This window comes from Manis javanica, chromosome 2, assembly GCF_040802235.1.
Source record: "Manis javanica isolate MJ-LG chromosome 2, MJ_LKY, whole genome shotgun sequence".
NCBI lineage: Eukaryota > Metazoa > Chordata > Mammalia > Pholidota > Manidae > Manis > Manis javanica.
The window spans coordinates 29,270,181-29,280,694 of NC_133157.1; the positions used below are offsets into that span (position 1 = coordinate 29,270,181).

At 42.6% G+C, this 10,514-nt stretch overlaps 1 long non-coding RNA gene across 1 annotated transcript in view; it reads right to left on the reverse strand.

The window, feature by feature from the left end:
- Positions 1-4,586, reverse strand: part of LOC118972312 (uncharacterized) — a 44,231-nt gene extending 39,645 nt beyond the window's left edge. Inside the window, exons 1-2 of the long non-coding RNA XR_005061218.2 lie at positions 3,496-4,586; positions 2,671-2,830 (exon numbers count right to left, since the gene is read on the reverse strand). This is a non-coding gene — a long non-coding RNA (uncharacterized lncRNA). The remainder of the gene's footprint in view (positions 1-2,670; positions 2,831-3,495) is intronic.
- Between the last annotated feature and the right edge of the window lie 5,928 nt (positions 4,587-10,514).

Sequence of the window (10,514 nt, forward strand, 5' to 3'; positions counted from 1 at the left end):
TAGCACCCTCTTTGAACTCTGAAGAATTTTAACTGAGGGCCACATTATTTCTACCTGTTACCAGTGTTTCCACATGGATCCCCATGCCTGCAGAGCCTCATACCTTACTTTAAAAAAATTATTTTTTCTCTTACCAATCCACACCGCAACAGTATTGGCCAAAGTCGTGAGTCCGGCTCTAAGGATAGGTGGCCAGGCTGTTGTCCCACAAACGGTGGAATATTTCTGAACTCACAGCCATTGTTCAGGCTCTGCAATTACTCTAATCCTTACCTTCAAGGACTCTCCAGTATGAGTGAACCGAGCAGAATAACCCAAACTAGTAAGAGAAAGGCCTGCCTTTTTAGCAAATATAATTAATTCTTAACTAATTAGAAAGGATTCTTGACCTAATAGTTTTGAACCACTTGCCAGTGAGAAAATGGAGAAGTTTGGTTTATATATGAAAATTCTCATTTTACTTCCCAAACATGGGACAGCTCAAATGAAAAGAAAAAAGATGAGGGTATCCGTCTCTTCCTCCTGAAGGGATGTTTGGTGCTGGGTGGTTTTTTTTTTGCATTCTTCTCATACATCACAAAAGTGAGTTGTAAATTTTGCAGGTTGATTTCAGTTCATGAGATACTTGTAAAGTTAGGATGCATTTGGCTGCTAATAACAGAATCCAGTCTGCCAGGGCCTTAAGCATTCATGATGTTTTATTTTCTCACACTTAACAAGAAGTCAGCAGAAGGTGGTCTCAGCAGTGCAAAGATACCATCAAGGGCCAAGATCCGCTATTTCCATTCTGCCATCTTTTGCCAACTCATGGCGACTGCAGTTTCAGATAGCAAGTCCTCACTGGGCTGTATTCAAATCAGGAAGGAAGGGGCTGGGGTGAAAAGCTTCCTCTACGTGAAATTCTGTGTTTTTTCCCCAGGAAAAACAATACCAGATGTCTCCCAGCAGACCTCTCCTTTTGTCTCATTGGCCAGATATGGGCCATAGGCCCACTCCTAGGGACCAATCACAGGCAAAGGGAAATGGGATAAACCCAATCACAATTCAGTCGCTCAGATTTTTGGGGTGGAGGGTAGGGGTTGGGGGAGGAGAGAGCAGAAGGCTATCTTCGTTGACCTCAAGGGCTCTCCACCTGCCACCCAAACAACCTGGGACTTTTTTTTAAGCCAGGAAGATGTTTGTGGATAGCCCAAGGGCAAAATGTAAAAAGTGACTACCCTGTTGCTGTTGGAGGAAAGTGATCAAGGTTTTTAATACTCTTCCTGCCCCTGCCGTTTCATACGATATTTAGAAATTGAACAGCATGGAGATTTATTTCATTTAGATTAGATTTATTTAACCATACAGTCACATGGTTAGGTCATAAGAACCTTTTGAAAAGATGCTGCTATCAGATGAATTGTTTTGGAGTTTTAAACGGCTTTGAGAGGCTTAGATTGTTAGATTTCTAGAGGCCCATAAGATTGCATTTTCTTTCTGATACGAGAGGACAGCTGAGCAACTGAATATGAAACATCACAGGCATAATAAGACCATTGTTGCTAGTTTCAAGAAAGTCAGGATATTCAAACTCAGGACATGGGGACTGACCAGTTGACAACTGAAAGTTATGCTTTCTAACTACTGTTGAACTCCCCTGAGTTACTGATTTGGGACACATGAAAAGCTTTTTATTGTTTTTCCAGATTCACAATTTCAGAAAGGGATCACATGAATTTTGATGTATGGAATGAACCATGCTGTAAATTTCTGAAACCTCCTTTGGCACACAAACATTAATATGTCTACATTAGAAAGTATGTTCCTGTCTGTATTCAATTTCAAGAGAAAATGGTGAAATTGAAATGAAATTATGTTCAACAGTATTCCTGGAAATTTAGAGTCTGACACGAATCCTAGGGAGATTCTGAAACTCCTAGCGATATGAGCAACGTTTGGCAGTTTACTTTTCAAGGAAGGGACAAGGAGGAAGATAAGAACAATCAGCTCTGCCAACTAGAATTGAAATTGGGGCTTCTCCCCCAGTAAAACCACAATTCAGCCAATAATACCTAGAGACACCGGGTCTCACCAGCCTGTGGATACAAATGAAGTCATGTTCATATTAAATACTGCACAGTTTCCTTTGTTGACATATTCTTCCCCACCCACAAAAAGCCTCACTCACATATTTCTGGGAATCTCCAAAAAGGTACCTTACGTGTATGTGCATACGTAGCATTTTGCCCCAATCGTCACACAGCACCTCTCTTGTCTTTCCTCCCTTGCTCTAGCTCCTCACCACCTGCAAAGTCATTCTAAAGGGCTTCTCTCTTGCCCCTGCTTATGGTAGCCATTTGGGGAACACCAGTGCCTCTGCCAAGGTTACTATTTCTAAATTCTTATCCAACTACCAATTCTCCAGGTGAGGCTATACTTTTACGCAGCAAGAATAAATAGCAACGTCTTAGAGGCCTACCATGACAAAGGTTTATTTCTCACTGCCATAAAATCTAATAAGGATCCAGCAACCCTTTAGGGCTGTTTTCCATGTAGCAAGTCAACACCTTGCTACTGAGGGAGGTAGCTGCCCCACGACTAGCAGGAAACCTTCCCAGTCAACAAGGCAGGCTTAGAGAGATTCCCCGCCCCCAGCCCTGCAACCAGATGAAGGACTTAATGGTCACTCACCAGCTCCTCTCTGCTGCAGACTGCAAATGGCCAGAGCCATGGCCCCACTCAACTGCAGAAGGGCTCAAAAGTGCAAAGAGGTCTTCCATATTCAGGAAAGGGAAGGAGAGCAGATTTTGGTGCGTACTCGTAATATCTACTTACAAGTCAGTGTTGGGTTCTAGGAAAAAGTAGAAAGAATGGCCTTCACTCCAGCTCTGCTCTGTCACCAGATCCTCAACTCAGTACTGCTTGTGCCCAGAATCCCAAAACCTTTCTCATAAGCAAGCTCTGTTGTTTAGTCCTAATTTTTCTTTCTATAGGAGCTTCAACAGAGTCCAAGAGTTGGGGGGAAACACCGTGCTCTTTCTCCCATTCTGCTTCTTTTTTTCTTTTTCATGAAAAACTCACATACACCCCTTTTTTTCTAATCCTCCTTCAGATCGTGTCCAACTTGTTCACTGCTGTTATAAAGTCAGAGCCCAGTGCCTGGAACTCAGGAATATGCTAATGAGTAGCTGGCTGGCTGACTGGATAAGTGGCTGGATGGATGAATGATGGTTTTCTTTCTACCAACAGATGAAGCTCGGAGGGAGCCTGTTTTCACCTTCTGTTTATCCTCTGAGCTTCTGTCACCTTGACCCTAGCTGAGTCCTTTTGTCTTGGATACCATTTCTGCCTTTTTGGGGGGGCTCCCTTTGGATTGGGACCTCGTTTAGGATTAATTATGGGAGTGTCAGTTTCAGTTTAGGGACCAAAATCCTACCACTCAGGTCTCTTCAGGGATTCCTAATGGAGGGATGTGTACTTGAGGACAATAGCCAAATAAAAAGGAAAATAAAATACCATTTTATTAACTGATAAGCAATCACCCCATTGTCTCTCAGTGCAGACATCTTTGCTAAGTCAAATCTGGTTATGCTGTGTAGGCTTGGAATCTAAGGAAGGCTTCCAGCACTTTCATCACTCAGGAGGGATGGAAAGGTCTGAAACAGAGTAGATGCAATTTATGTAGAGGCACATGTACAGAAGAGAGAAGGCCAGGCCCTCCCAGAACCCTGCAATAAGGGGACAGTAGGAGCAAAAGAGGCGACACCAGCTTGGAGACTCCACTCTCTAGCAGAATGTAGTTCTGCAACTGTCCTGTGCTTGGAGCACTTGAGTCATTAATATCTCCTCCCTCAGGAAGAAGATAGTAAGAAGGGTAGGCAGAGCGTGTGGGAGCAGCAGAATTACCCTCTCCCTTACAGGTCAAGGCAGAAATGGGAGGAGAGCTGGCTGAATATCCCATTTCCTCTTCCCCTCTTAGTGACTAGTTCTTTGCTCTTCTCCACCTTGAATAAAATCTTTGCTTCTGCCTTTGCCCAAGCCCTTCAGTCATTCACTTGCAGTCACAGCCATTCCTTGCCATGCAAAATGGCTATTATTTAAAAAGATGAGAGAGAATACGAGTCGTCGAGAATGTGCACTGTTGGTGGAAAGGTAAATTAGTACAGCCACTACTGAAAACAGTAGATAGGTTCCTCAAGAAATTAAAAATAGAACCACCTTATGATCTAGTGACCCCATTTCTGGGTATATAACTAAAGGAAATGAAATCAGAATCTCAAAGAAATATCTGTACCCCCATATTCATTGCAGCATTATCCACAAAAGCCAAGATATGGAAGCAACCTAAATGTTTGTTCACAAACAGACGAATGAATAAAGAAAATGTGGTGTGCAAATACACTGGAATATTATTCTGCTAAGCTGTCTTTATCCTTACAAGAACAAGGATGCAGACCTTCAGACCTCAGAGGAAAAGGCCTTGAGCGCCCTCTAGCGGATGGAGCACGGCCCGCACGTCCGCGTTCTGTGCTGGGCCTCTTGGGAATCCTCCCTCCCTTCTCGGGAAGAGGTCCTGAGATTCCCTTACTGCCCTGAGCGCACCTCCCTTCCCCCACGTATCACATGGATTGTTTGCCACTGCCCATTTCTCCCCTGCACGTGGGAGCCCTGACGGAAACCAGTGTATGTATAAAAATGCCACCTTGACGTAAAGATTTTTTGAGTTAAAGGCACTTAATCAAAAGGCACTCTGGCCTTCCTTTTCATTCCTGAGGACAGAAGAAACTCCCATGTGAACAACGTCCTCCTTATATCAGGAAGAAAGAAAAATTCTTATCAGTAGAGACAGGAGGCTGGGCTGAGAGAAGTCTGCACCAACTAACCTTTGCTAAACCAGCCTTTGTCATCCTGGTCACTGCTCCACCTTAGCTGTCCTAACCCAGGTCACTTCGTCTTGTCACATTTTCACAATTTACTGCCTTAGTTCAATTTAAATGTATAAGCGTTTGGCTCTAATTGCTTCTTTGGGTCTTCATTTCCTATGTTTTTCTCCTGTTAATCAGGCGCAGCTGGAGACCTTAAATGCGGAGAGGTAGTGTTTTGCCTGCCGCATGGCCCTTTCAGGGAAATGACTGTCTCTAGGTCTTCCATTCTTTGTAACAGTGCCTGGAACCCAGATGGTCCTCAGCAACTTTATTTGTTGGAGAACTAGGGCCCGAAGCTTGTTTTATGATTCTTGTGTGTGTATGAGCACATGTTTCTATAGGAGCTTCAACAGAGTCCAAGAGTTGGGGGGAAACGCCGTGCTCTTTCTCCCATTCTGCTTCTTTTTTTCTTTTTCATGAAAAACTCATATACACCACTTTTTTTCTAATCCTCCTTCAGACCGTGTCCAACTTGTTCACTGCTGTATTATAAAGTCAGAGCCCAGTGCCTGGAACTCAGGAATGTGCTAATGAGTGGCTAGCTGCTTCCACGAAGGGCCAAGGTTTATTCCCTCTGTGATTGCGTCGGGCTTTATCATTTTCAAAGCACTCATTTGGGTGATACTGCTCACTCAGAGCAACAACATGGCAAAGTTAGAGAGAAGCGGTATTACTAGGCCCACTTCTCACGTCAGGGAAGAGCACCTGGGAGAGGGTGGTTTCCTCAGACAACCCTAGCCCGCCAGGCTCCTCACCTCTGGCCCTTTCCACTAGAGCCTTCCCACCTAAAGGCCACGCACCTTCAACAAAGAGATAAGGGACAGTGAGAGAAAAATACACTGGGGGGTCATAAATGACATAAGTAACTGACAATTCTGATTAGATAGTGAGGGAGAAATTGGACTTTGAGATGATTGAGCAAAAAAGCAAAGAGAAATCACCAACAAGGCAGTAAACAACCTATTAATGAGGGAAACTGGGAAAATGGGATTGGAGTTCACTGCTGGCCGCAGTGTAACTCTTTCCTGTCAGATAAATACCAGTCACTTGGTAACTCTGAAATCCTGCTGCCCATTCATTCTAATTACTCTGCATCTACAGCATCCCAAACACACACACACACTTCCTCAGACAAGAAAGCCCTTGATCTTTATCCCATTTCAAGTCTCTAATGTCCCTGCTCCCAGGGGGTGGTTCTAAGCCCTGGAATTTGGATAATTTTAAATGTACTTCCCCTGAACTCTTGAATATACACAGGCAGTCTAGTCTTCCTAGAATACACAGAGTTCAGATTTCTTAGGGATGGAGAGGATCTTAAATATTACCACGAGGAAAAGGAAGGCAAACCCTGACTCTTCCATTCCCATGTTTGTTGCCCACAAATAGCTCTTGGCCCTGAGCTTCATTCTGGGCTTATTTAATCCTCAGATTCTTGGCTTTTTAAAAATCTACTACATCTCTCTTACAAACTGACATTTAGTACTAACTCTGAATAAACTAACCCATTGGCTTGTACACTTGAAATGGGTAAATTGTAGGCTTTGTGAATTCTACCTCAATAAATCAGTCAAATTAAAAAAGAAGCCATAAAAGAATTGAAAGCATGGTCTTGAAGAGATCTATTTATCTCATGTTTATAACATCATTATTCACAAAGCCACAAGGTGGAAGCCACCCAAGTGTCCATAGACCAATGAATAGATTAAAAATGTGATATATATACATATTTGTGATATATATGTATGTGTAGATATGTGTAATATTCCATTTTGTGTGTGTGTGTGTATATATATATTATTCAGGAATATTATTCAGTCTTTAAAAAGAAGAAAATTATGACTACAAAATGGATCACCCTTGAGGACATTATGCTAAGTGAAATAAGCCAGTCACATAACAGACTAATACTGTATGGTTCCACTTATATGAGGTACCTGGAGTAGTCAGCTTCACAGAGACAGTTCCCTGGGTCTGGAGGAAGAGGGAAATAGGGAGTTACTGTTCAATGGGTACAGAGTTTCAGTTTTGCAAGATGAAAAGGGTTCTGGAGTTTGGTTACACAGCAGTGTGGATGTAATTAACATCGCTGAACTGGACACTTAAAATGGCTAAGACGGTACACCTGTATATTTTACGCCAATATTTTTAAAAGGGTGTGTGGTTCATGTGTACCATTTCAGGGCAGCTGCAGCCTGGATCCGTGCACAATTCTAAACGACCAATGACAGAAGAGCTTTCAGAATCTAGTAGAGCTTAGAAGAAAGTAGTCGTCATATTCTACCTCTTAATTATTTTAAGTTCTCAGGATAAGAATTATAACACAGTTACCCTGCACTTTTCTGAGATTGCTACAAATGCCTTCATATATTTATTGATTCGCTTATTCAACAAGAATGGATTGGGTGCCACCACAATGCTCTAGGCATGGTGCTGGGTGCTGGGCAGACGGTGGTGAGGCACCACCTCCTCTCCCTGCATAGGTCTTACCGTCTGATGGGCTGGATCAACAGGTACGGAGCATGATGTGGCCATAACACCCAGAGTATCTAGACTTTCCTTCCGTGTTACTTCACAGTCTTCCACCAACACTGCAATAACAACTGTCACCATCACAGCACTCTCTGGGTACTTTCATATGCATTCTATCATTTGGTTTGATTTTATTTGATCTTGACCACAACTACCTCTTCCTACTTCTCAGATTATAAATTTCCTGAGAACAGGTCAGTTTTACTCATCTTGTAATCTCTATACAAGTGTATCCTCTACAAAACATCTCTGTAGCTAACAAAACGCCTTATACATAAGACCCTCAATGAAAATTTTACAAACTATGCTAAAAGAATGCTTGCCCTGTCTCTGTAACCAAGATAACAAGGCTGGTTTCAGGGCCCTGAAACCATCCCAACCACCAAAGCAGACTGTAACACAATTAGGAAATATCTGCACCATGCAAAAGATATTTTAAAATGCCATGTTGACCCAACTGTGGATCTTCCTTGCATTGTGTAGATATAGCCCCTTTTTATGAAAGTTGTTTCTCTAGAATATTACTAATACTCTAGTGAGAGTAACTATCATACATGAGAATTACTAGCATATGCAAGTTTGCTGGTGGACTCAGACATCCTACTGTACGTGACTATACTTAACCCATGGCCTGTCAGTAGACTTATACAGATACCACATTCAAGCCAGAATTCCCTAGAGTGGGGCAGGTTGTGGAGAATCAATGCGGCAGTTGTTGACAATATTGACAGCAGTGATCCTGAATAATATCATCCTCTTGCCTATCAGAAAAGTCTGCAACTGGAGACCTCTAAACCAGGATGCAATCATATCTGGCTATTTAGTTGAAACTTACTCTGTGCTAAGCCCCTAGTCATATATTATTTCATTCATGCTCCATAATCAGTTCTGGATGGAGACATCATGACCTCATTTTACAGACAGTGAAACTGAGGATCACAGAGGTTGGGGGATTCCCCAATGTTTCACAGCCTCCAAGTCCCATGCTTTTTCCATCTGTCACAATATCTCAGTTTTGAACATTTTACTAAGTTAACAGACTTAAAAAACAAAGTGAAACCCTGCAACAGTCTGTGTTGCTCAGGAGTTGCTGTTTCTCTGAGTTCCGGTGAGCTCTCTCCTCACTTTTCTGAACTTTGAGTTCCAGTTGCACATCACACCCTGGAGGTGACCAAATGCTGATGCCATGGGAGCAGCAATAGGCAGCACCACTCGGGGACAGATGTACCATGATCCCCTGACATGCTTGGACAGGCTGCTGTTCACGTGAAACGATGCCCAGCAAGACCATGGTTACTAGGTCTGCTGATGCCAGTTATTCTTCCCTGATTAATGCAGGTTTAATGTCCAAGGTTATAAACTGCTGGGAGGGTGAGAGGGAAAGAGCTTATCTAGGGAGGGTGAGAGGGAAAGAGCTTATCTATGCAGTCTGCGGTCACCAAAATGTAAACAGCTCTGCTTTAGACCACTGAATGAGCGTCATCCTCTCCTTGGAGTGAGATGGCCTCTCCATGTACCTGTCCTGTGACTCTGGCAAATTACTTGCCGTCTCTGAACCAGTTTTCTTATCTAGAAAACAGGAGCAATAAATCTTTCTTCAAAGAGATGCTGAGATTGGAGATCATGTATGAAAAGAACTAGACACATCATAGCACCTCAAAAACTAGCTATGTTTATTATTATTGTTATCATTGTTTTCATAAGACTACCTAGTCCTAGTAACATAAGTAAAATTATTTTTACCATGCATCTCTCAGCAGGTGGAATGTTTTAGTCACAGCTCTAGCCATCCAGCCCTGACCCCAGATGACCATCACTAACCTCACACTCCATTCCTTCACTACCATGCACCTCTCATTCTTCCATTCTCCTTCAACAAAACTCACATTGAATAAAACCTCAGATGCCCCCAGATCAGGTCATTTTGGTGTGGTGAATCAAACAGCAGGTGCTTGAATGAGCGCCATGTGGAGATGGGGAAAACAGAAGTGTGCCTTGGGGTGGCAAATGGAACCAAGAATGCTGATGGCCTTTGCCTGATCCAGCCCTCAGCTATCCTTAGGCCTTGGCCAAACCTCTGTACCCAAATGAGCCTCAGTTTTGTGTTTCAAACATTTCTATTTCTTTCCATAACCACATTTGATGTCTAACATTCTCTACTTTTAGAAGCTGTCTGAACCTGAACTCTATTTAAATAGACAACCTCAGTCCCCGTTTCTTTTTCCCTCATTTCATTGACATTTTACTCCTTGCAGTGTTATGCTCTATACTGCTGAGCACATTGGCTTTTTGTTGCCTCCCCCCTTTTTATATATTATCCCAAAGGAATGTTCCTGAGAATTTATCCTTTCTTGTGATCATGGTCATTCCATTATTTTTAGGTTCCCCTATAACTTTAATTTGCTCGTTCATTATTTGCCTTAGGAAGCATACACTATTTTTATTTGCCTTCACATAAATTATATTTTGGTATAATGCTCAGGAAAAAAACACATAGAATGAACCCATGCCCAGATAGTGCCATGTCTAGGGGAGCTAATGGCTTACAGTAATCACTTAGTTTTTACCAACTTTAAAGACACAAATTTAAAGATTGAAAGAGAATGAGAATAGAGTAAAAGACAGTGTGTTCTGGCATTGAAAACATCAGGAACCCAAACTTGTTTGGGGGGACTAGGAAGGATCTTTGAATGCCTACTATATGAAGGCAGTTTATAAACTTCACAAGCTCTTGTGAGGTTGTGATCCTACTTTACAGAGGAGGAAATTAAGGCTCAGAGAAATGAAAAAACCTTAGCCAAGGTCATGTGTTCAGTGTTAAACTAACATTCTTCCCAGTCGCCCGTTGTGGACTATAGATAACAGTCATTCACTAGCTTTACAATTTAAGGGAATTCCCTAACCCTCCATTTCCTCACCTGTAAGGTGAAGAGTCTGGATTAAGAACTACCTGGTCTCCAGATACCCCTGTAGCTTTAACATCCTGTGAGCACAAGGAGTGTATGAGCAGGATCAGAAGGACTGGCTGTGCATGAGCCAATCAGAGGCACTGGGTAAACACCTCCCTACCAGGCCAAGGTG